General features: G+C 47.5%; 1 protein-coding gene across 2 annotated transcripts in view; it reads right to left on the reverse strand.

Moving 5' to 3' along the window:
- RBM6 (RNA binding motif protein 6) overlaps nucleotides 1–15,099 on the reverse strand; it is a 139,396-nt gene extending 124,297 nt beyond the window's left edge. The window contains exon 1 of one of the 2 annotated variants that reach the window (XM_054481975.2): nucleotides 14,882–15,099. The gene's annotated coding sequence lies outside the window, so the exon portion shown is untranslated. Of the gene's footprint in view, nucleotides 1–14,717 lie in introns of both variants that reach the window. The other variant, XM_063661107.1, reaches the window with a different exon arrangement.
- Between the last annotated feature and the right edge of the window lie 7,034 nt (nucleotides 15,100–22,133).

Below are 22,133 nucleotides of genomic sequence, written 5' to 3' on the forward strand. Positions count from 1 at the left end.
GTGAACCTGGGAGGTGGAGCTTGCAGTGAGCTGAGATCGCGCCACTGCACTCCAGCCTGGGTGACAGAGCAAAACTCTGTCTCAAAAAAAAAAAAAAAAAAAGTGTGCAAAATATTTGTAACCTGGTAATAACTGTGCAAAACAGAAAAGAATATATACAACAAAGTTAGAGGACTGACACTTCCCAATTCCAAAACTCACCACAAAGCTACAGTAATCAAGACAGTGTGGCACTGACATAGTATAGACATACAGACCAAGGAAACAGAATTAAGAGTCTATAAATAGGCCAGACACAGTGGCTCACACCTGTAATTCCAATACTTTGGGAGGCTGAGGCAGAAGGATGGCTCGAGCCCAGAAGTTTGAGACCATCCTGGGCAAAATACTGAGACCTTGTCTCCACAAATTTTTTTTTTTTTTTTTTGAGATGGAGTCTCACTCTGTCGCCCAGGCTGGAGTGCAATGGTGCAATCTCGGCTCACTGCAACCTCTGCCTCCAGGGTTCAAGCGATTCTTCTGCCTCAGCCTGCCAAGTAGCTGGGACTACAGGCACGTGCCACCACGCTCAGCTAATTTTTGTATTTTTTTAGTGGAGACGGGGTTTCACCATGTTGGCCAGGGTGGTCTCGATCTCCTGACCTCGTGATCCACCCGCCTGGTCCTCCCAAAGTGCTGGGATTACAGGCATGAGCCATTGCGCTCAGCCTAGAAAAAAAATTTTTTTTTTTCTGAGACCTTATCTCACTCTGTCATCCAAGCTGGAGTGCAGTGGCACATTCTCGGCTTACTGTAACCACTGCTTCTCTGGCTCCAGCCATCCTCCTACCTCAGCCTCCTGAGTAGCTGGGACTACAAACGTGCACTACCATGCTCCGCTAATTTTTTTGTGTATTTCTGGTAGACCTAGGGTTTCGTTATGTTGCCTGGGCTGGTCTCAAACTCCTGATTCAGGCGATTACCCCACCTCCACCTCTCAAAGTACTGGGATTACAGGTGTGAGCCACCCTACCCAGCCTACAAAATTTTTTTTTAAATTAGTCAGGTCCAGCTAGGCGTGGTGGCTCACGCTTGTAACCCCAGCACTTTGGGAAGCTGATGCGGGCAGATCATGAGGTCAGGAATTCAAGACCAGGTAGGCCAATATGGTGAAACCCCGTCTCTACTAAAAATACAAAAATTAGCCAGGCATGGTGGCACATGCCTGCAATCCCAGCTACTCATGAGGCTGTGGCAGAAGGATCACTTGAACCCAGAAGGCAGAGGTTGCAGTGAGCCGAGATTGTGTCATGTCACTGCACTCCAGCCTGGGTGACAGAGGGAGACTGTCTCCAAAAAAAAAAAAGGCCAGGTTCGGTGGCTCACACTCACACCTGTAATCTCAGCACTTCGGGAGGCCAAGGTGGGCAGATCATGAGGTCAAGAGATCGAGACCAGCCTGGCCAATGTGGTGAAATCCCGTCTCTACTCAGAATACAAAAAATAGCTGTGCATGGTGGCACACGCCTGTAGTCCCAGCTACTCAGGAGGCTGAGGGAGGAGAATCACTTGAACCCGGGAGGTGGAGTTTGCAGTGAGCCAAGATCGCTCCACTGCACTCCAACCTGGGCGACAGAGCAAGACTCCATCTCAAAAAAAATAAAAATAAAAAAAATTAGCAAGGTGTGATGGCACACCCCTATGGTCCCAGTTACTTAGGAGGCTAAAGTGGGAGGATCACTTGAGCACAGGAGTTTCAGCCTGCAGTAAGCCATGATTGCACCACTGCACTCCAGCCTGGGCAACAGAGCAAGACCCTGCCTCAAAAAAAAAGAAAAGAAAAAAAGGTAAGCTGGGCACAATGGCTCATGCCTATAATCGCAGCACTTTTTGAGGCCAAGGTCAGAGGATCACTTAAGACCAGGAGTTCAAGACCAACCTGGGCAACACAGCAAAACCCCCATCTCTACAATTTTTGGGTTTAAATGAAAAGACAACCCACAGAATGGGAGAAAATTTGTGCAAATTACATATTTGATAAGTGACTTGTATCTAAAATATATAAAAAATGATTTCAACTCAGTAACAAAAAGAAAAATAGGCCAGGCACAGTGGCTCACGCCTGTAATCCCAACACTCTGGGAGGCCAAGGCAGGTGGATCACCTGAGGTCAGGAGTTCAAGACCAGCCTGACCAACATGGAGAAACCCTGTCTCTACTAAAAATACAAAATTAGCTGGCGTGGTGATGCATGCCTGTAATCCCAGCTACTCGGGAGGCTGAGGCAGGAGAATCACTTGAACCCGGGAGACAGAGGTTGTGGTGAGTCGAGATGGCACCATTGCACACCAGCCTGGGCAACAAGAGCAAAACTCTGTCTCAAAAAACAACAACAACAACAACAAAAAAAGGATAAGTAACCTAATTTAAAATATAGTAAAGTGGCTGGGCACAGTGCTGTCTTTAATCCCAGCACTTTAGAAGCTGAAGTGGGCAGATCACTTGAGGTCAGGAGTCTGAGACCAGCCTGGCCAACATGCCGAAACCCTGTCTCTATTAAAAATACAAAAATTGGGGCCAGGAGCAGTGGCTCATGCCTGTAATCCCAGCACTTTGGGAGGCCAAGGCAGGTAGATCACGAGGTCAAGAGATCGAGACCATCCTGACCAACATGGTGAAACCCCATCTCTACTAAAAATACAAAAATTAGCCATGGTGGCATGCACCTGTAGTCCCATATACTCGGGAGGCTGAGGCAGGAGAATCACTTGAACCCGGGAGGCAGAGGTTGTACTAAGCCAAGATTGTGCCACTGCATTCTAGCCTGGGTGACAGAGCGAGACTCCGTCTTAGACAAAAAAATTAAAATTAAAATTAAAATAATAACAAGGCAGGGCATGGTGGCTCACGCCTATAAGCCCAGTACTTTGGGAGGCCGAGGCAGGCAGACCACAAGATCAGGAGATCAAGACCAGCCTGACTAATATGGTGAAACCCCGTCTCTACTAAAAATACAAAAATTACCCAGGCGTGGTGGCGGGCACCTGTAGTCCCAGCTACTTGGGAGGCTGAGGCAGGAGAATCACTTGAACCTGGGAGGTGGAGGTTGCAGTGAGCCGAGTTTGTGCCACTGCACTCCAGCCTGGGCAACAGGGTGAGACTCCATCTCAAATAAACAGAACAAAAAAAAAATAGTAATAATAATAATAATAACTGGAGGCTGAGGCAGGAGAATCACTCGAACTTGGGAGGCAGAGGATGCAGTGAGCCAAGATCGTGCCACTGCACTCCAGCCTGGGCAACAGAGTGAGACTTCATCTCAAAATACATAAATAAATAATAATAAATAAAATAAAATATATTAAAGGCCAGGCACAGTGGCCCTTGTCTGTAATACCTGCACTTCGGAAAGCTGAAAAAGGTGGATTGCTTGATGCTTGAGCTCAGGAGTTTGAGACCAGCGCAACATGGCAAAACCTTGTACACACACACACACACACACACACACACACACACACACACACACACACACACACACACACACACACACACACACACACACACACACACACACACACACACACACACACACACACACACACACACACACACACACACGCCGGACGAGGTGGAACACACCTGTAGTCCCAGCTACTGAGGAGGCGGAGGTGGGAGGATTGCTTGCTCCTGGGAGGCGGAGGTTGCAGTGAGCCAAGATCACACCACTGCACTCCAGCCTGGGCAACAGAGCAAGACCCCATCTCAAAAAACAAAAACAAAAACAAAAGAAATAGTAACTGCTGATTCATCCCTCACACCATCCTTGACAACTATTTTCTGTTTCTATAATTTTCACTACTCAAAGTGTCTCATATAAGTGAAATTATATGGTATTTGTCTTTTATATGACTGGCTTATTTCACTTAGCATAATATCCTCAAGGTTCATCCATGTTGTAGTATATGTCAGAATTACCTTCCTTCCTAACACTGAATAATTTTTCAGTTATATGTACATACCACATTTTCCTTATCTATTCATCAATGAATAGTTGGGTTGCTTCCACATTTTAGCTAATGTGAATAATGCTGTTATGAACATGGGTACAAATATCTCGTCGAGACTCTGTTTTTCTTTTTCTTTGTTTTCAATTATTTTGGATATATACCCAGAAGTAAAATTGTTAGATCATATGGTAATTCTATTTTTAATGTTTTGCCTTTCATTCTTTCTGGTTTTTTTTTGAAACAGTCTCCCTCTGTCACCCAGGCTGGACCGCAGTGACATGATCTCGGCTTACTGCAAACTCCACCTCCCGGATTCAAGCGATTCTCCTGCCTCAGTCTCCCGAGTAGCTGGGATTATAGGCATGCACCACCACACCCAGCCAATTTTTGTATTTTTAGTAGAGACGGGGTTTCACCATGTTGGCCAGGCTGGTCTTGAACTCCTGACCTCAAATGTTCCCGCACCTTGGCCTCCCAAAGTGCTGGGATTACAAGCCTGAGTCACCACGCCTAGCCTTACCTTTCACTCTTGATTAATAAAAACATTCCTGACAAATGCTTTCACTCTGGTCTATCTTGCAAAGAACCAGGAATTGCACCTCTAGCAGCACAGTACCAATATCCCAGGCCATCCTTCTTAATCATGACTTTAGCTCCAAAAAACAATGAAACAGAACGAGGGGTCTTATTCCAGTAGTTTTAGCTGTGGTGTGCAGCAGCTTGATCCTGCTTTAAACACTCTTAATTTTTTCCCAAAGTGAATGTTGTGGGCTACACAGGACATTCAGCTAAAAGCATCAACGAGACACCAAGAAGCAAGGGTTACTCTGACCGCCTACCCACTCCCTGGATCCAACTACAAGCTTTTAAACAGTAGCAACTTTAATATGCACTCAAGAGCTGGAATTAGTGGCTGCTAGAAGCACCCTTGCCCCCCAAAATATCTCGATTTGAAAATTTTAAGTGTAGTCTGGGCCAGTGGCTCATGCCTGTAATCTCAGCACTTTAGGAGGCAGAGGCAGGCAGATCACTTGAGACCAGGAATTCAAGACCAGCCTGGCCAATATGGCGAAACCCCATTTCTACTAAAAATACATAAATTAGCTGAGCGTGGTGGTATGCGCCTGTAGTCCCAGTTACCCAGAAGGCTGAGAATAAAATAAATAAAATAAAAAAATAAAAAGGCTGGGCGCGGTAGCTCAGGCCTGTAATCCCAGTACTTTGGGAGGTAGGCAGATCACGAGGTCAGGAGATCAAGACCATGCTGGCAAACACAGTGAAACCTTGTCTCCACTAAAAATACAAAAAATTGGCCGAGCACTGTGGCTCACGCCTGTATTCCCAGCACTTTGGGAGGCCAAAGTGGTCAGATCACAAAGTCATGAGATTGAAACCATCCTGGCCAACTGTCTCTACTAAAAATACAAAAATTAGCAGGGCGTGGTGACAGGCGCCTGTAGTCCCAGCTACTCGGGAGGCTGAGGCAGGAGAATCGCTTGAACCCGGGAGGCAGAGGTTGCAATGAGCTGAGATCGCGCCACTGCACTCCAGCCTCGGCGACAGAGTGAGACTCCGTCTCAAAAACACAAGCAAAAAAAAAAAAAAAAACAAATTGTTGTCCTGAAGGATTTTCCTCTCTGGGAGAATGTACTTAAGTTTCAAATGAAGTGTTTTCTTTGATAAAGTAAGAGGCGGTAAGTAGGGGGAGGTAAGTAAAAAGAAGAATCAACAAGACCTATTCTTTTTATTTCATAATTTTTTATGATTCAGCAGAACATTAACAAACGAAGATTGAAGAATTTAAAAAGAAAAAAATAAAAATAATAAATTCTTTTACACTTATGGTAAAATATTCGGGTATGACCAGGCGTGGTGGCTCACACCTGTAGTCCCAGCACTTTGGGAGGCCGAGGCCAGCAGATCACGAGGTCAGAAATTTGAGACCAGCCTGGCCAATATAGTGAAACTCCATCTCTACTAAAAATAGAAAAAATTAGCCAAGTGTGATGGCAGGCATCTTGAGAGCCTGAGGCAGGAGCTACTTGAGAGCCTGAGGCAGGAGAATTGCTTGAACCCAGGAGGCGGAGGTTGCAGTGAGCCAAGATCACGCCACAGCACTCCAGCCCGGGCAACAGTGCGAGACACCATCTCAAAAAAAAAAAAAAATTGGGTATGTAAATAGTCTCACTCTGTTGCCCAAGCTGGAGAGCAGGGTGCAATCTCAGCTCACTGCAACCTCTACCTCCTGGGTTCAAGCAATTCTTCTTTTTTTTTTTTTCTTTTTTGAGACAGAGTCTCACTCTGCCGCCAGTCTAGAGTACAGTGGCGCAATCTTGGCTCACTGCAACCTCTACCTCCTGGGTTCAAGTGATCCTCCTGCCTCAGCCTCCCAAGTAGCTGGGACTAGGTGCACGCCACCACACCCGGCTAATTTTTTGTATTTTTAGTAGACTAGGTTTCATCATGTTGGCCAGGATGGTCTCAATCTCTTGACCTGCCTCGGCCTTCCAAAATGCTGGGATTACAGGCGTGAGCCACAGCGCCCGGCCTCAAGCAATTCTTGTGCCTCAGCCTCTTGAACAGCTGGAATTACGGGCACACACCACACCACACCCAGCTAATTTTTGTATTTTAGTAAAATCGGGGTTTCACCATGTTGCCTAGGCTGGTCTCGAACTCCTGAGCACAGGCAATCTGACCACCTCAGCCTCCTAAAGTGCTAAGATTATGGGCGTGAGCCACCGTGCCCGGCCTATTTTAACCATTTTTAAGTGTACCATTTAGCTACAGCCATCACAACAGTGCAGTAAGGACATAAAGATAGACATAAAGACCAATCAACTGAATGGAGAGACCAGAAATAAATCCTCACAAATATGGTCAATTTTCTTTTTTTTTTAAGACAGATTCTCACATCTCGCTCTGTCGCCCAGGCTGGAGGGCAGTGGTGCGATCTCAGCTCACTGCAGCCTCCACCTCCCAGTTCAAGCGATTCTCCTGCCTCAGCCTCCTGAGTAGCTGGGATTACAGCCAGGCACCACCATGCCCAGCTAACTGTGGTATTTTTAGTACAGACGGGATATTGCCGTGTTGGCAAGGCTGGTCTTGAACTTTAGTCAACTGATTTTCAACAAAGGTGTCAAGAACATCCAATGGAGAAAGTACAATCTTTTTCCCAAATGGAAAATGGTACTCCGAAAACTGAATATCCACATGCATAACAATAAAGTGGGACTCTTACATAACACAATATATAAAAAATTAACTCCAATTGGATCAAAAACCCAAACGTAAGCGCTAAAACTATAAAATCTTAGGGGAAAAGTTTCATGACTTTCGATTGGTAATATTCGCAGATGAGGCACAGATTTTAAAAAAAGATGATAAATTGGACTTGATCAAAATGAAAACCTCTGTGCATCAAAAGACACTATCAACAGAGTATAAAGACAACCACAGTGAGAAAATACTTGTAAGTCAAATATCTGACAAGGAATTAATATCTAGAGTGTATAAAGGACTCCTAAAACTGAACAAAGACAAAAACCTAATTTTATTTTATTTTTAGAGACTGGGTCACTCTGTCACCCAGGGTGGAGTTCAGTGGTGCAATCACAGCTCACTGCACCCTCAAACACCTGGGCTCAAGAGATCCACCTACCTCAGCCTCCCGAGCAGCTGGGACTACAGGTATGCACCTCCACACCCAGCTCAAAACCCCCCCACTTTTTTTTTTTTTTGAGACGGAGTCTTGCTCTGTCGCCCAGGCTGGAGTGCAGTGGCTCGATCTCTGCTCACCGCAAGCTCCGCCTCCTAAGTTCACATCATTCTCCTGCCTCAGCCTCCCAAGTAGCTGGGACTACGGGCGCCTGCCACCGCGCCTGGCTAATTTTTTTTTTTTTTGTATTTTTAGTAGAGACAGGGTTTCGCCGTGTTAGCCAGGATGAAAAACCCCATTTTAAAATGGTCAATAAAAGACATGAATAGATACTTCTCCAAAAGAGGATATGCAAATAGCTAATAAGAACATGAACAGATGCTCAACATCACTTATCATCAGGGAAATGCAAATCAAAAACCACAATAAGATACCACTTCACATCCATTAGGATAGCTAATGAAAAAAAAAAAAAACAAAACAGAAAATAGGCCAGGTGAGGTGGCTCACACCTGTAATCCCAGCACCTTGGGAGGCCAAGGTGGACAGATCACTTGAGGTCGGGAATTCAAGACCAGCCTGGCTAATACGGTGAAATCCCGTCTCTACTAAAATACAAAAATTAGCCAGGCGTGGTGGCCCATGCCTGTAATCCCAGCTACCCAGGAGGCTGAGGCACAAGAATTGCTTCAATCTGGGAGGCAGAGGTTGCAGTGAGCCGAGATCATGCCACTTCACTCCGGCCTGGGCAACAGAGTGAGACTCTGTCGCAAAAAAAAAGAAAATACTAGGCGTGGTGGCTCATGCCTATAATCCCAACACTTTGGGAGACCGAGGCTGGCAGGTCACCTGACGTCAGGAGTTCAAGACCAGCCTGGCCAACATGGAGAAACACCATCTCAACTAAAATGCAAAAATTAGCTGGGTGTGGTGGCGGGTGCCTGTAATCCCAGTTACTCAGGAGGCTGAGGCAGGAGAATCGCTTGAACCTGGGAGGTGCAGGTTTCAGTGAGCCAAGATTGCGCCACTGCACTCCAGCCTGCACGACAGAGAGAGAATCTGCCTCCAAAAAAAAAAAAGAAAGAAAGAAAATAACAAGTGTTGGCCAGGATGTGGAGGATGCAGAGAAACTGAATTGAAACCTATATTACACAGTATGCTAGGACTGCCGTAACAAAATACCATGGACTGGAAGGCTTAAGCCACAGAAATTATTCTCACAGCTCTGGAGGCTGGAAGTCCAAGATCAAGGTGTCAGCAAGGTTTGTTTTAGGTGAGGTCTCTCTCCTTGGCTTGCAGGCAGCCCCCTTCTACCTCTGTCCTCATGTAGCCTTTTCTCTCTGTACAGGCACTCCTGGTATCCAGTCCTTTTCTTACAAAGACACCAGTCCTACTGGATTAAGGTCTCATCCTTATATCTTCTTTTTTTTTTTTTTTTTTTTTTTTTTTTGAGATGGAGTCTCACTCTGTCACCCAGGCTGGAGTGCAATGGCACGATTTTGGCTCACTGCAAGCTCTGCCTCCCGGGTTCACACCATTCTCCTGCCTCAGCCTCCCCAGCAGCTGGGACTACATACAGGTGCATGCCGCCACGCCCAGTTAATGTTTTGTATTTTTAGTAGAAACGGGGTTTCACCGTGTTGGCCAGGATGGTCTCGATCTCCTGACCTTGTGATCCGCCTGCCTCAGCCCCCTAAAGTGCTGGGATTACAGGCATGAGCCACTGTGCCCGGCCCCTTATATCTTCTAACTTTTTAATTTCTCTGTAAAGGTCCTATTTCCAAATACAGTCACACTAGGGCTTAGGGCTTCAACACGTGAATTTTCAGGGGGACACAATTCAGTCTATAACAAAACCTTTGTGCACTGCTAACAGAATGTAAAATGGTGCAACCAGTGTGGAAAACAGTAAGGCAGTTCCTCAAAAAATGACACATAAAGCCTGGGCAACCTAGCAAAATCCCATAGCTACAAAAAAATAAAAAAATTTGCTAGGCATGGTGGCATGCACCTGTAGTCTCAGCTACTTAAGAGGGTGAGGTGAGAGGATAGCTTGAACTGAGAAGGTCAGGGCTGCAGAGAGCTGTGACCGCAACACTGCACTCCAGCCTGGACAACAGAGCAAGACCCTGTCTAAAAAAAAAAAAAAAATTGGCCAGGCACAGTGCTCATGCCTGTAATCTCAGCACTTTGGGAGGCGGAGGCAGGCCAATCACGAGGTCAGGAGATGGAGACCATCCTGGCTAACACGGTGAAACCCCATCTCTACTAAAAATACAAAAAATTAGCCGAGCGTGGTGGCGGATGCCTGTAGTCCCAGCTACTCAGGAGGCTGAGGCAGGAAAATGGCATGAACCCAGGAGGCGGAGCTTGGAGTGAGCTGAGATCGCACCACTGCACTCCAGCCTGCGCAACAGAGCAAGAATCCTTCTCAAAAAAATAATTTTTTTTTTTAATTACACATAGAATTACCATTTGCTCTGTCAATTGTCGATTCCATTTCTGAGCATATATATTCCCAAAAGAAATGAAAGTAAAGACTTGATATTTGTGGCTGGGCACGGTGGCTGACACCTGTAATTCCACCACTTTGGGAGGCCAAGGCAGGTTGATCACCTGAGGTCAGAAGTTCAAGACCAGCCTGGCCAACATGGCGAAACTCCTTCTCTACTAAAAATAAAAAAATTAGGTAGGCATGGTGGCGCACATCTGTAATTCCAGCTACTCAGGAGGCTGAGGCAGGAGAATCCTTTGAACCCAGGAGGCAGAGGTTGCAGTGAGCCAAGATCACGCCACTGCACTCCAGCCTGGGTGACAAGAGCGACACTTTGTCTCAAAAAAAAAAAAAAAAAAAGATATTTGTACACCAATATTCATAGCACCATTATATTCACAAGAGCAAAAAGGTGGAAACAACCCAAATGTCCATCAATAGATAAACGGATAAACAAAATGTGGTATATACGTATAATGGAATATTACTCAGCCTTAAAAAGGAATAAAATTCTGATACATACTACAAGATGGATGAATCCTGAAGATATTATGCTAAGTAAAATAAGCCATACACAAAAGAACAAATATTATATGATTCCACTTACATGAGACACCTAGAGTAGTCAAATTCATAGAGACAGAAAGCAGAATGGTGATTGTCAGGGGAGGAGAGAATAGGGAGTTACTATTCAATGGGTACAGAAACTCAGTTTGGGAAGATGAAAAAAGTTCTGAAGCTGGATTTTTATTATGGATGCACAAAAAGAAGAATGTACTTACTACTACTGAATAGTACACTTAAAAATGCTTAAAAAGGTACAAACAAGCAAAAACCAAGAAAACACAATGAGATACCACTTCACACCCATTAGGGTGGCTATTATCAAAACACACAAATAAAAAACCACATACACACACACAAATTTACCAAAAAAGGAAAAACAGAAAATAAGTGTTGAGGAGGATGTGGGAAAATTGGAACCCTTGTGTATTACTGGCGGGAATGTAAAATGATGCAGCCATTGAGCAAAACAGTATGGTGGGTCCTCAAAAAGCTAAACATATAATAACCAAGTATCAACTGGGTGCAGTGGCTCTTGCCTGTAATCCCAGTACCTTGAGAGGCCAAGGAGGGAAAATGGCTTGAGGCCAGGAGTTCGAGACCAGCATAGGCAACATAGGGAGACCCTGTCTCCACAAAAAAATAAAAATAAAAAAATTATGGGCCAGATGTGGTGGCTCATGCCTGTAATGTCAGCACTTTGGGAGGCCAAGGCAAGAGGCTCACTTGAACTCAGAAGTTGGAGACCAGCCTAGACAACAAGGCAAGACTTCATCACAAAAAATAAAAATTAAACAAAAAAATTAGCTGGTTGTGGCAGCCCATGCCTGTAGTCCCAGCTACTCAGGAAGCTGAGGCGGGATGACTGCTTGAGCCCAAGAGTTCGAGGCTGCAGTGAGCCATGACTGTGCCACTGAACTCCAGCCTGGGCAACAGAGCAAGACCCTGTCTCAAAATAAAATAAAATAAAATAATTAATAATAATAATAATTACCATATAGCAATTTCCCTTCTGGGTATATACCCAAAAGAATTCAAAGCAGGGACTCAAAGAGATATTTGTACACCAATGATCACAGCATCATTATTTACAATAGTCAAAAGGTAGAAACAACCCAAGTGTCTACTACAAATGAATTAATAAACAAAACGTGGTGTACACACACAACGGATTAAGCCTTAAAAAGGAATGAAATTCTCATACACACTACAACATGGATCAACCTTGAAACCATTACACTAAGTGAAATAAACCAGACACAAAAAAGGACAATACTGTATGATTCCATTTAGTATTTGCAGTACCTAGAACAAGCACACTCATAGAGAGACACAAAGTAGATTAGAGATTAAGAGGAGGAGGAAATGGGAAGTTAACTTGTTTAATAGTTACAGTTTCTTTTTTTCTTTTTTTTGAGATGGAGTCTGGCTCTGTAGCCCAGGCTGGAGTGCAATGGCATGACCTCAGCTCACTGCAACCTCTGCCTCCTTAGTAGCTGGTGTTACAGGTGCATGCCACCATGCATGGCTAATTTTTGTATTTTTAGTAGAGACGGGGTTTCACCATGTTGGCCAGGTTGTTCTTGAACTCCTGACCTCAAGTGATCTGCCCACCTTCACCTCCCAAAGTGCTGGGACTACAGGCGTGAGCCACCATGCCCTCCCTGGTTACAGAGTTTCTGTTTGAGATACTAAAGTTTCAGAAATAGTGGTGTTGCTTGTACTACATTGTGAATGTAATGAATACCATTGAATTGTATACTTTTTTTTTTTTTTTTGTGACGGAGTCTCGGAGTCTCGGAGTCTCGCTCTGTCTCCCAGGCTGGAGTGCAGTGGCGCAATCTCGGCTCACTGCAAGCTCCGCCTCCCAGGTTCACACCATTCTCCTGCCTCAGCCTCCTGAGTAGCTGGGACTACAGGCGACCGCCACCACACCCAGCTAATTTTTTGTATTTTTAGTAGAGACAGGGTTTCACTGTGTTAGCCAGAATGGTCTCGATCTCCTGACCTCGTGATCTGCCCGCCTTGGCCTCCCAAAGTGCTGGGATTACAGGCGTGAGCCACCGTGCCCAGCTGAATTGTATACTTAACAATGGTTTAAAGGGCAAATTTTGTTAAAATATACATAAACATACATAAAAATACATATTTACCACAATTTGTTTGATTTTTTTTTTTTTTTTTTTTTGAGACAGTCTTGCTCTGTGGCCCAGGTTGGAGTGCAGTGGCACTATCTCCCCTTACTACAACCTCTACCTCCCGGGCTCAAGCGGTTTTTCTATCTCAGCCTCCTGAGTAGTTAGGGCTAACAGGAGCATGCCACCATGCCTGGCTAATTTTTTTTGTATTTTTTGTAGAGACAGGGTTTTGCGATGTTACCCAGGCTCACAATTTGTTTTAGAAATAGTATAACAGGGCCGGGCACGGTGGCTTACGCCTGTAATCCCAGCACTTTGGGAGGCCAAGGCGAGTGGATCACCTGAGGTCAGTAGTTCAAGACCAGCCTGGCCAACATAGCAAAACTCCACCTCTACTAAAAAAATACAAAAAATTAGCTGGGCGTAAGGCGAAACGCTGCCTCTACTCCGTTGGTTTTTGTTGAGTTTTGCGGGGTTTTTTTTTGTTGTTGTGTTTTTTTTTGAGACAGAGTTTCACTCTTGTGGCCCAGGCTGGAGTGCAATGGAGCAATCTCAGCTCACTGCAACCTCCGCCTCCCGGGTTCAAGCGATTCTCCTGCCTCAGCCTCCCGAGTAGCTGGGATTACAGGCATGTGCCACCACGCCCAGCTAATTTTGTATTTTTAGTAGAGACGCGGTTTCTCCATGTTAGTCAGGCTGGTCTCGAACTCCCCGCCTCAGCCTCCCAAAGTGCTGGGATTACAGGTGTGAGCCACCGTGCCCGGCCCTGGCTATCTTATTTTTTGTAGAGTCGGGGTCTCGCCATGTGCCCACGCTGGTCTCCAACTCCTGGGCTCAAGCAATCCTCCCACCTCAGCCTCCCAAAATGCTGGGATTACAGGCATGAGCCACCAGACTCGGCCTGGTAATAGAATTCTATAAGGAAAGGTACTACAACTATCCACAGAGACCTGGGACCTGTCCTGCAGGTTAGGTATCTAGTTAGGTGCTAGTTTCTGAGACAAGGTTCAAATTCAACTTTTGTGTTTCACCAAAATGGTAACATATTATTTAGTTACTTTCTTCACTGCCAGTCCTACCACCACGCACCAGTTCTTGACACCTCTCGTTACAGACCTCACAAATTCAGTAATGGTGACATATTTAAATCATTCACACTGGTGGCAGTTCTCAATAAGAAGGTGGAAACTAGCAAGCCGAGGGCACAATCCAGGGTTCAGAAAATGAACCAGGTGACCATGTCTGCATGTCTACTGAACTCCTTCACTTAAATCCGGCTACTCTGACCTTCACAAGCAAACCTGGAATACGCAAAAAATACAATTATGCTCATGGTTTACGTACCCTACGAAACACGGCCCTTCCTTTAAAAAAAAAAAAGCATTCCCAAAGTTGAACCCATTAGCCTAACGTCAACTCTAAAGTAAAGAGAAAAACACCTATTTACACCGCTAATGGAATCTAAAGAGTGAATATGAGAAAACATCCTTCTCCATTGCCTAACGGGCGCAGAACCCACCAGACCACTCCCTCGCCTCCAGGTTCTACTGCCCCGACGACCGGGCTCGGAGCTCTTGTGCCCTCCGGTCCGGCGGAGCCTTCCTTGTGTCTGTCCAAGTCTGAGGACGAGACTACGTGCTAAGCACAAGAGCTCCCTTCCTAGTGATGCCACAGAATTGGATGTGAAACAGGAAAACCGCAAGAAGAGCCCGCTTACAGCTCCGAAGACTAAGAGCACAGAGCCGCAACCCCGCGCCGGCCCCAGCCTCACAGCTGGCCGCTCCGCGGCGGGACCGGTAATCTACCGCCGCGCCGGACCCCGCCCCAGGCCCGCGACGGTTTCGGGGCGTTCCTGCCACGGGCGGCGCCTCCCTCACCTCACCGTTGCTTGGTCTTCTTCCCGAGCGAGGCCGCAGCCGTCCCGCGACACTGAAGCCACAGCTTTCAGGCTGCACGGGCCTGCGACGTCTAGAGCGGGCCTGTCTGCTGGCTATTCCCTGGCAGGCTCTGGCACGCCCTCCCTCCATTCCCGGGCCCTTACCTAGGCGGCGAAGCCTCCACGGCCCGCTCCTCCTTCTCCTCAGCCTCCGCCACCGACCCAGCGCCGCGGGGACCGGAACTTCCTCCGCGCGGGGCCACTGCTACCACAAAGGCGCCGCGCCGCGCCGCTGCCTTCAGCGCTCGGCCCGCCGGGAGATGAAGTACAGCTGCCGGTCCCGCAGACTCTTACTCCCGCCGTGCTCTGCGCGCAGGGGACTTGCCTTCTGGGGTGGGACGTAGGAGCACGCTGTCCATCGCCATCCAATAAGAAGGCGCGCTTACCCGCCCTACTCCGCGGGACCTGCTGGGGGTTGTGGTTTGGCCTCTGCCCTGTGACACCTGGTCCTCTTGTGCTTTCCTCTCAGTTGATTGAGGCTTACAGTTTTTTGGTGGCTTGACTTTCCCGAGGTTTGCTCCCTGCCAGCAGCTCGGGTACGGCCCTGGCCTGCCTAGCTCGAGGCCTCCTTATTGTTCGTTAGTGTGAGAGACATGGAAGGGAGCTTCTTCGGAAGTAAGCTTAAGCCATCTCCAGCTGATTGGCGGGGCGCGGTGGCTCACGCCTGTAATCCCAGCACTTTGGTAGGCTGCGGCGGGTGGACCACCTGAGGTCAGGAGTTCTAGACCAGCCTGGCCAACATGGTGAAACCCCATCTCTACTAAAAATACAAAAATTATCCGGGCTTGGTGGCAGGCGCCTGTAATCCCAGCTACTCGGGAGGCTGAGGCAGGAGAATCACTTAAACCCGGAAGGCAGAGGTTGCAGTGAGCCGAGACTGTGCCACTGCACTCCAGCCTGGACAACAGAGCAAGATTCCGTCTCAGAAAAAAAAGAAAGAAAGAGGCCGGGCGCAGTGGCTCATGCTTGTAATCCTAGCACTTTGGGAGGCCGAGGCGGGTGGATCACGAGGTCAGGAGTTCAAGACCAGCCTGGCCAAGATGGTGAAACCCCATCGCTACTAAAAATACAAAAAGTAGCCGGGCGTGGTGGCGCATGCCTGTAGTCCCAGCTACTCAGGAGGCTGAGGCAGAGAATTGCTTGAACTCGGGAAGCAGAGGTTGCAGTGAGCCGAGATAGCGCCACTGCACTCTCGCCTGGCAACAGCGCAAGACTCCGTCTCAAAAGAAAAAAAAAAAAGAAAGAAGTTGGGCGCAGTGGCTCACGCCTGTAATCCCAGCACTGTGGGAGGCCGAGGCGGGTGGATCACGAGGTTAGGAGATCAAGACCATCCTGGCTAACACGATGAAACCCTGTCTCTACTAAAAATACAAAAAATTAGCGGAGCGTGGTGGCGGGCGCCTGTAGTCCCAGCTACTCAGGAGGCTGAGGCAGGAGAATGACGTGAACCCGGGAGGCGGAGCTTGCAGTGAGCCGAGATAGCGCCACTGCACTCCAGCCTAGGCGACAGCGACAGAGGGAGACTCTGTCTCAAAAAAAAAAAAAAAAAAAATTACCCGGGCTTGGTGGCAGGCGCCTGTAATCCCAGCTACTCGGGAGGCTGAGGCAGGAGAATCACTTAAACCCGGGAGGCAGAGATTGCAGTGAGCCTAGACTGTGCCACTGCACTCCAGCCTGGACAATAGAGCAAGACTCCGTCTCAGAAAAAAGGAAAGAAAGAGGCCGGGCGCAGTACCTCACGCTTGTAATCCTAGCACTTTGGGAGGCCGAGGCGGGTGGATCACGAGGTCAGGAGTTCAAGACCAGCCTGGTCAAGATGGTGAAACCCCGTCTCTACTAAAAATACAAAAAGTAGCCGGGCGTGGTGGCGCATGCCTGTAATCCCAGCTACTCAGGAGGCTGAGGCAGAGAATTGCTTGAACCCGGGAGGCGGAGGTTGCCGTGAGCTGAGATCGCGCCACTGCACTCCAGCCTCGCAACAAAGCAAGACTCCGTCTCAAAAAAGAAAAAGAAAGAGGCTGGGCGCAGTGGCTCATGCCTGTAATCCCAGCACTTTGGGAGGCCGAGGCGGGCGGATCACGAGGTCAGGAGATCGAGACCATCCTGGCTAACACGATGAAACCCTGTCTCTACTAAAAATACAAAAAATTAGCCGAGCGTGGTGGCAGGCGCCTGTAGTACCAGCTACTGGGGAGGCTGAGGCAGGAGAGTGGCATGAACCCGGGAGGCGGAGCTTGCAGTGAGCCAAGACTGCGCCACTGCACACCAGCCTGGGCGACAGAGCAAGACTCCGTCTAAAAAAAAAAGAAAGAAAGAAAAGGGGCTGATGGCCGTGCACCCACAGAAGGCCCTGGCTCCTGGCCCTCCCAGCCCTTCTACCTGAAACCTGACAATAGGTACAACAGAAAAACTTGGATTGGAAAATCAATATGTCACGGAGGCTCATCCTCTTTTCCTGTATCTGCATGCATTTGCTCATAATCTATTCTTTTTCTTTCTTTCTTTTTTTTTAGAGACAAGGTCTCACTATGTTGCCCAGGCTGGTCTCGAACTCCTGAACTAAAGCAATTTTCTTCCCCTCCACTCAGCCCCTTTTCCTTCTGATGAGTTTCCAAATTAGGTATTCCCTGCTCAAGAATAGCAGACAGGCCATCGCGGTGGCTCATGCCTGTAATCCCAGCATTTTGGGAGGCCAAAGTGGGTGAGTCACCTGAGGTCAGGAGTTCAAAACCAGCCTGACCACCATGGTGAAACCTCGTCTCTACTAAAAATACAAAAATTAGCTGGTCACGTTGGCAGGCGCCTGTAATCCCCAGTTGGTTGGGTGGCTGAGGCAGGAGAATCACTTGAACCCGGGAGGTGGAGGTTGCAGTGAGGTGAGATCACGCCAGTGCACTCCAGCCTGGGGGACAGAGCAAGACTCCATCTCAAAAACAAACAAAAAACAAAAAACTTCATCTGTGTTAAAGGTTCAACCCATAAAGGAAAAGCCACCCGGCTTCCACAGGTCTTGCTAGCTCTTGGGCAATAAATCTGGCCAAGACTGACTTGCGCAAGGTCACAGAGGAGCTGGAAGGAAACTGCAAGTCAGCAATCTAGCAGAAAACGGGGCAACACAACTCGGTTTGCAGCTCGTTTCCAGCATCTTCAAGCTAATGTTCTTCCAGCTGCCAGCTTGAAGTTCTTAGGTGTACTGTCTACATTGTTGAAAGACTTGCTAGTCTTGGCCATCTGGTGTTCCTGTCAGTGGGCCCTTAGGGAAGGTAACCTGATTTTATAGCCTAAATTCAACATTATGGGATCAAAAAAGTCTGCTGCAAGAAAAGACCATTGAACATTCAAAAATAAAGCACACTTAGGCCGGGAACGGAGGCTCACGCCTGTAATTCCAGCACTTTGGGAGGCTGAGGTGGGTGGATCATGAGGTAACAAGTGCAAGACCAGCCTGGCCAACGTGGTGAAACCCCATCTCTACTAAAAATACAAAAATTAGCTAGGCATGGTGGCGCACACCTGTAATCCCAGCTACTCGGGAGGCTGAGGCAGGAGAATCACTTGAACCCAGGAGGCAGAGGTTGCGTGAGCCAAGATCGCACCATTGCACTCCAGCTCTGGGCAATTGAGCGAGACTCTGTGTCAAAGGCTGGGCGTGGTGACTCACGCCTGTAATCCCAGCCTTTGGGAGGCCGAGGCAGGCAGATCACGAGGTCAAGAGATCGAGACCATTCTGGCCAACATGGTGAAACCCCGTCTCTACTAAAAATACAAAAATTAGCTGGGCTTGGTGGCATGCACCTGTGGTCCCAGCTACTTGGGAGGCTGAGACAGGAGAATTGCTTGAACCCTGGAGACAGGGGTTGCAGTGAGCTGAGATTGTGCCACTGCACTCCAGCCTGGTGACAGAGACTCCATCTCAAAAAAAAAAAGATAGACAATCTCTCTGGTGGTGGTAATGCTATGGAAAAAAATAAGGGAGGGAAGGAGAGTGAGGAGTTCTGGGGGGAAGTTGTAACTTTAGAGCAGTGAGGGAAGGCCTCACTGAGCTCTTGGAATAAAGACCCAAAGAAGATGAGAACCAAGCTATTGAGATACCTGGGGAAAGAATGTTCTGGACAGAAAGAACAGCAAGGCCAAAGGCCCTGAGGTATGAGCATGACTAGAATTTTTAAGGATCATTAAGGATCAAAAACAGAATTGTTTTTGGAGAAGTGTGATGAGGTCAGAAAGGTGTGGAGATTGCAGTACAGTGGCACGATCATAGCTCACTACAGCCTCGAACTCCTGGGTTCAAACAATGTGGTTGGATTATTGCAGCAGCCTCCCAACTAGCTGTTCTGCTTCTCCCCTTTCCCACCTTCAGTCTGCTTTCCACACAGCAATCAGAGGAATCCTGTTAACATGGAATTCAGGTTATGATATCTCTCTGTTCAGAGCCCTCTAACAACTTTCCATCTCCCTCCTTACAGAAACCAAATTCAGCAGCCTACAAGACTTGGGAGGAGCCACAATCATGCCACTGTATTTCAGCCTGAGCAACAGAGCAAGACCCCATCTCAAGGAAAAAAAATCCAACCACAGAAGGATGGTGCTTGCAGCAGTGTGGCCACAGTAGAAACAGGAGACAGACCTGTTGGACTGGAATGAAGGAAGATAGGGAAGAATTTGGGAGGAACAGTTTTGGTAGGAAGAGCAGGAGCTCAGTTTTGGGTAGGTAGAGTTTTCTGATAACCAGTAGACAAGTGAGATGTGGAGCTGGAAGTCGGTTCCATCAGTCTGGAGTTCAGGATAAAGATCAGTACTAGAGATGCAAATCTGGGAGGTATCAGCATGTTGCTAATATCTAAAGCCACAGGCCTGGATGGGATAACCAAGGGAGTAAAGAAGTAAGCAGAGATGGGAAAGCAAAGTTTAAGCCTTGAACACCTAGGCCACACCAGTGCTAACAGGTTTCAGGGAAGAGGAGGAACAGAACTATGGGTATTTTGGCCAGGTGAGGTGGCTCATGCCTGTAATCCCAGCACTTTGGGAGGCCAAGGTGGGTGGATCACCTGAGTTCAGGAGTCTGAGACCAGTCTAGCCAACATGGTGAAACCTCATCTCTAATAAAAATGCAAAAATTAGCTGGGCATGGTGGCAGGCACCTGTAATCCCAGCTACTCAGGAAGCTGAGGCAGGAAAATCGCCTGAACCTGGGAGGTGGAGGATGCAGTGAGCCGAGATGACACCACTGCACTCTAGCCTGCGCAACAGAATGAGACTGTCTAAAAAAAGAAAAAAAAAAAAAGAATTATGGGTATTTTGACTTTGCTTCTCAAACTAGGCCTTTATTGATGGATCTTTCACTTATCAGATAATACTTTATCCTCTTAAGAGGTATACCATATTAAGGAACTAATTATTATTGGTTTAGGCTCAATCTCCTTGGGTAATAATAATTGCTACACTTTATCAAACCACGTGCCTGGCATGGTGCTGGCACTTCATCTATGATTTCATTTAATCCTCGTAATAACTATATGACATTATCCCCTTTTTTTTGAGATGGAGTCTCGCTCTGTCGCCAGGCTGGAGTGCAGTGGCACAATCTCGGCTCACTGCGACCTCCGCCTCCCCAGCTCAAGCAATTCTTCCACCTCAGCCTCCCAAGTAGCTGGGACAATAGGCACGTGCTACCACACCCAGCTAATTTTTGTATTTTTAGTAGAGACAGGGTTTCACTATGTTGGCCAGGATGGTCTTGATCTCTTGACCTCATGACCACCTTCCTCAGCCTCCCAAAGTGCTGGATTACAGGCATGAGCCACTAGCCTGGCCGATATTATCCCCTTTTATAGTTGCTTTTTGTTTTTTTGAGACGGAGTCTTGCTCTTTCACCCAGGCTGAAGTGCAGTGGCGCGATCTCGGCTCACCGCAACCTCCGCCTCCACCTACACCTCCAGGGTTCAAGCAATTCTCCTGCCTCAGCCTCCTGAGTAGCTGAGATTACAGGCTCACACCACCACGCTCGGCTAATTTTTTGGTAGTTTTAGTAGAGACGGGGTTTCAGCATCTTGGCCAGGCTGGTCCCGAACTCCTGACTTCAGGTGATCCACCCACCTCGGCTTCCCAAAGTGCTGGGATTACAGGCGTGAGCCACCACTCCCAGCCTCCCCTTTTATAGTTAAGGAAACCAGAGCCCAGAAAGGTTAAGTAACTTGCCACAGCTGAAAAGTGAAGGCTGAAGAAATGTAACAATTAGAGGTCTTGTTCTTCCCCATATTTCTTCTCTTTTCTAGCTTTAGTGAAGATGTCAGATCCTGAGGTGCTGCAAGGTTATAGCTCAAGTGTATCCTTGCTGGGTGTGTAGTCTTAATTACTCAGGAGACTGATGTGGGAGGATGGCTTGGGCCCAGTAGTTCCTGGCCAGTCTGGGCAACAAATTGAGACTCTGTCTCAATATAAAAATAAAAACAGTCCAGGCACAGTGGCTCACACCTGTAATCCCAACACTTTGGGAGGCCAAGGTAGGAGAGGATTGCTTGAGCCCAGGAGTTCCAGACCAGCCTGGGCAACATAAGGAGACGCCATTTCTACAAAAAATTTAAAACTTGCCCAATGTGGTGGCACACACTTGTGGTCCCAGCCATTCGAGAGGCTGAAGTGGGAGGACCACTTAGGCCCAGGAGGTCAAGGCTGCAGTGAGCCACTGCACTACAGCCTGGGTGACAGATTAAGACCCTGACTCAAAAAACAAACAAGGCCAGGCATGGTGGCTCATGCCTGTAATCCCAGCACTTTGGGAGGCCGAGGTGGGCGGATTGCCTGAGGTCGGGAGTTCGAGACTAGCCTGATCAACATGGAGAAACCCCATCTCTACTAAAAATACAAAATTAGCTGGGCGTGGTGGCACATGCCTGTAATCTCAGCTCTTGGGAGGCTAAGGCAGGAAAATCGCTTGAACCCGGGAGGAGGAGGTTGCGGTGAGCCGAGATCGCACCATTGCACTTCAGCCTGGGCAACAAGAGCGAAACACCGTTTCAAAAAAAAAAAGTGGATTAAAACAAAGTTTTAAGTAATAACCTAAGATGTTTTAGTAAGTACCCACCATGATTTGCTCTGCGAGAATGCCTTAGGCACAAGTCTTAGCGAGAAATATATGAGCTATATGGCCACTTGCTTAGCTAAGTAGATGTAATACTTCCAGATGATAGTAGTACTATCTGGTGGAGCTGATGTGCTTAACAGGAATAGTAAGACTCTGGAAGAAATTCTGAGGTAAACATGGAGACTGTCAAGAACTAGTTAGGCAGAAAACTTTAAATCTGGTCAGGTGCAGTGGCTCACACCTGTAATCCCAGCACTTTGGGAGGCCGAGGTG

The sequence above is a fragment of the Pongo pygmaeus genome, chromosome 2 (genome assembly GCF_028885625.2).
Source record: "Pongo pygmaeus isolate AG05252 chromosome 2, NHGRI_mPonPyg2-v2.0_pri, whole genome shotgun sequence".
Classification (NCBI taxonomy): Eukaryota; Metazoa; Chordata; class Mammalia; order Primates; family Hominidae; genus Pongo; species Pongo pygmaeus.